The sequence below is a fragment of the Gobio gobio genome (genome assembly GCF_949357685.1).
Source record: "Gobio gobio genome assembly, chromosome: 16".
Lineage (NCBI taxonomy): Eukaryota > Metazoa > Chordata > Actinopteri > Cypriniformes > Gobionidae > Gobio > Gobio gobio.
The window spans coordinates 24,954,742-24,959,238 of NC_137109.1; positions in this window are offsets into that span (position 1 = coordinate 24,954,742).

Here is a 4,497-nt window from a genome sequence, read left to right on the forward strand (position 1 = left end):
AGCATTTGCTTAGGCTGTGGACTATAACTACATCCTAATAGCTTTGCTGAAGGAGCTTTTAATGCTTAGCATAAGATGCTAATGTGTGCTGTTACTAGCAAAAAGTTTGACAACTAGCTAGTGCAGTATTATTATTCAGTTGAGAAACATTAAAGTATATGAAATTGAATAGCTGAATCATGTCAACAATATAAAATTCACTTTGAGACTACTTAATTGGGTCACTTAAAATGTACTCAGTGTATGATATTGAAGTAACATGAACTAATTATGTTTGTTTAAGTCTGGCTCATGATCTTATCTTCATTGCTTCCTGTCTATCCTATATTGTACTGTCTAATAAAGCAGTGAACCCAAACCTTTTTGACCCGAATTTGTATTAAAGGTCCCGTTTTTCCTGTTTTTTTGAAGCTTTGATTGTGTTTACAGTGTGCAATATAACGTGTTCATGTTTCGCGTGTAAAAAAACACAGTATTTTTCACACAATTTACTTATCTGTATACCGCTGTTTTCACTGTCCTCAAAACGGCTTGAAAGATTTCCCTGTTCTATGAAGTCCCTCCTTCAGAAATACGTAACGAGTTCTGATTGTGCCAGCGGTTCCCGTGTTGTGATTGGACAGCAGCTTAGCTCACGTTGCCCGGAAAGGTCACACCTTACATAACGGGGAGATGAATACGCTCAAAGTACAGCGTCCCTGAAGGCCAAAGAAATGTGATTTGACTCCGGGATGAAAATAACAGCGTCTCGACGACATGGCGACAAACTCACTCTACAAACGCAACCGAACGCAACACTTCCTCTTCTCCACGTGGGAGAGCAACAAGACCACGCCCCCTTTTTTGCGTATTCTTGTGGGCGGAGGTTAGTCAACAAACTGTTCTACTGACGTCATTAAAGCAGGATATACAGGGATGTAGTCCTAACCAGCCGTTCGCTGTAGGCTTTGAAAGGAAACTTCTGTTAAATAAAATATCTCGCTTGGCATTGAACTTTGAGCTTTATAATTTTACAGGTATTATTTATGCTCTAACAGCAATATTACACACTAACTAAAGTTTGAAAAATGGGATCACGAAGAACAGGACCTTTAATAGAAACTGGGAGTCTTATTGAGGGAGAAAATAAAATGTGAGTCCAATTTACATCTTAATTTTGTTTATCATTTTAATTAAGTTATTTAATGAAGTTGTCATTATTGTATTAAATTCATTAATACCTCCCTTCCCCCAAACAATCTAATAAAGGCAAACATGCTGAAAATTTATGAAGTAATTTATGAGTCTGATACTGAGAGTGATACTACTAAAAATTTACTCTGTTACCTGTTCAAATGACTTTCAAGCATATCGTGAAAAGGTTTGACATAATGAAGTATTTATGGTTATTACCAATTAATAATTGTAGGCCTACTTATTAACAAGCACGTAACCACACATTTAGCATTGGGGCCAGGATTTGGTGATATAAGATCAGCCATAATGACACTAACTTTGCAGCTTTGACACCGTTACTGAACTGAACTGAATCAACATTGAACTGACTTGAGCTGAATAATGACCCTATTGCCTCCAGTAGAGCCGCTTTATCCCTGAAGTTTTCATAATTGATGAACTTTGCAACATTGACAGTTATTGAACTGAATTGAAACAATATGAGTTATATAAAGCGCTATACACTCACCTAAAGGATTATTAGGAACACCTGTTAAATTTCTTATTAATGCAATTATCTAATCAACCAATCACATGGCAGTTGCTTCAATGCATTTAGGGGTGTGGTCCTGGTCAAGACAATCTCCTGAACTCCAAACTGAATGTCAGAATGGGAAAGAAAGGTGATTTAAGCAATTTTGAGCGTGGCATGGTTGTTGGTGCCAGACGGGCCGGTCTGAGTATTTCACAATCTGCTCAGTTACTGGGATTTTCACGCACAACCATTTCTAGGGTTTACAAAGAATGATGTGAAAAGGGAAAAACCTCCAGTATGCGGCAGTCCTGTGGGTGAAAATGCCTTGTTGATGCTAGAGGTCAGAGGAGAATGGGCCGACTGATTCAAGCTGATAGAAGAGCAACTTTGACTGAAATAACCACTCGTTACAACCGAGGTATGCAGCAAAGCATTTGTGAAGCCACAACCTTGAGGCGGATGGGCTACAACAGCAGAAGACCCCACCGGGTACCACTCATCTCCACTACAAATAGGAAAAAGAGGCTACAATTTGCACAAGCTCACCAAATTTGGACAGTTGAAGACTGGAAAAATGTTGCCTGGTCTGATGAGTCTCGATTTCTGTTGAGACATTCAGATGGTAGAGTCAGAATTTGGCGTAAACAGAATGAGAACATGGATCTATCATGCCTTGTTACCACTGTGCAGGCTGGTGGTGGTGGTGTAATGGTGTGGGGGATGTTTTCTTGGCACACTTTAGGCCCCTTAGTGCCAATTGGGCATCGTTTAAATGCCACGGCCTACCTGAGCATTGTTTCTGACCATGTCCATCCCTTTATGACCACCATGTACCCATCCTCTGATGGCTACTTCCAGCAGGATATTGCACCATGTCACAAAGCTTGAATAATTTCAAATTGGTTTCTTGAACATGACAATGAGTTCACTGTACTAAAATGGCCCCCACAGTCACCAGATCTCAACCCAATAGAGCATCTTTGGGATGTGGTGGAACGGGAGCTTCGTGCCCTGGATGTGCATCCCACAAATCTCCATCAACTGCAAGATGCTATCCTATCAATATGGGCCAACATTTCTAAAGAATGCTTTCAGCACCTTGTTGAATCAATGCCACGTAGAATTAAGGCAGTTCTGAAGGCGAAAGGGGGTCAAACACAGTATTAGTATAGTGTTCCTAATAATCCTTTAGGTGAGTGTATAAATAAATGTTACTTGACATAACACTAATAATGTATATCGGAGGAGTCATGTCCCATTAGGGTGATTCCTCAATGTCTATGTTGGTTACGGTACTCTGTGTCTGGGAAAATATGACTTCCCGAAAGTTCAGCAGTAATCTTTTAAAGGATATTTTTGAACAAATGGCATCATTTCCTGAGATAGGCCTGTCATATTCAAAAACAGGGGTTTGATCTTTCTTCAGAGCCATAGAGAAATCTTCAGAGGTAAGTGAGTTCTGTAATGTTCCCAGCTCTCCTCTCTCCCACACAGAGACCCACAGCCAGCCCCTGTCCATCTGCACCGGCAGGCACCTCAGCTGGGAGAGTCGCAAGCACCAGCCTCCCTCTTCTGTTCAGGTCAGAGTCCTTCACACTCAATGACATCATCATTGTCTGTCAGTCACAGAAAGCTGTGGGCCTCCTGTCTCAACACAGACTTCAGCCATGCCAACAAAGTGCCTCTGGCACTTAAATGAACGCAGATCCTCTGTAGTGACACTGTACATCAAGAGACCTGCTTTACGTGGGCTCCGTTTGTTTGCTGCACGGTGATGTGCCGAGTAGCTGGCTGTCTTTAATGTGTGCAGACGGCGATAGAGAGACGTGAGCCAATCCAGCCATCTTGTACTGAGGATTCAGGGCTGGACAAGCATTTGCCATCTGTAGATGCGGCAATGCGTGAGTCTGCAGCCAGCCCACATTGTGTCAGCAGCAGCAGCCCCGGTACTGAGGGTTTTTTAAGAGAGCTTTTGGAATATCTCACCCCTTTCTGTTGTACACTATCACCCACTAATGGAGCATGAACTTTTAAGGGGTGACATCAATTACTTCAAAAGATTTAATGAGTGTAAATGATTTATCTTAAGTGCAAAAGAGGAACTGGGAAGGAGCTCATTATGTAGTCAGTGATTATCACCTGCATATTAAGTGTTGTTAATAGTTATGGAAATCCTCATGTTACACTGCACTGGAAGTGTCATTATAAGGGCTCAATAAACTTAGTTAAATAATGAAAAATTACAGAAAGTACAAAAAGGAAAAATTACATTCGTAAAAAGTAACATTTAAAATGAAAGTCGGTGTGCCGGTTTTGGACGTTAAAATACTTTCTTAGCCAAACAAATGCAGAGATATTATAGATATTAAAGGTAGGGAAGGTAATTTTCAGAGAGGCTAGCACTTGCGAGCTTGCCTCCCTTCCGAGTGTCTCCAAAGCCAAGCCTCCTTCAAAACACATGAACACGTACAGCAGGGAGCAAACAAAAGCGTCATGAGAGACGGCGTTAAACTACCTTATAGGGGTGTGCCAAAAAATCGATTCACAGAAGAATCTAGATTCTCATTTGCAACGATTCAGAATCGATCTGAAATGTCCAAGAATCGATTTAATAAATTAATAAAATCAGCTGGCTGTTCGCCTCCATTTTGTAACTAGCCTATACGTGACGTCCGGTCGTCAACACGCAGCAAGTTTTTGAACGCGAGCGGCAAATCACTGAAACAGAGAGGAAGCAAATATGGATGAGAGAGAGATCCAACCAGCCAACCAGCCGTCTTCACTTAAAGCTAAAGTTTGGCGTCATT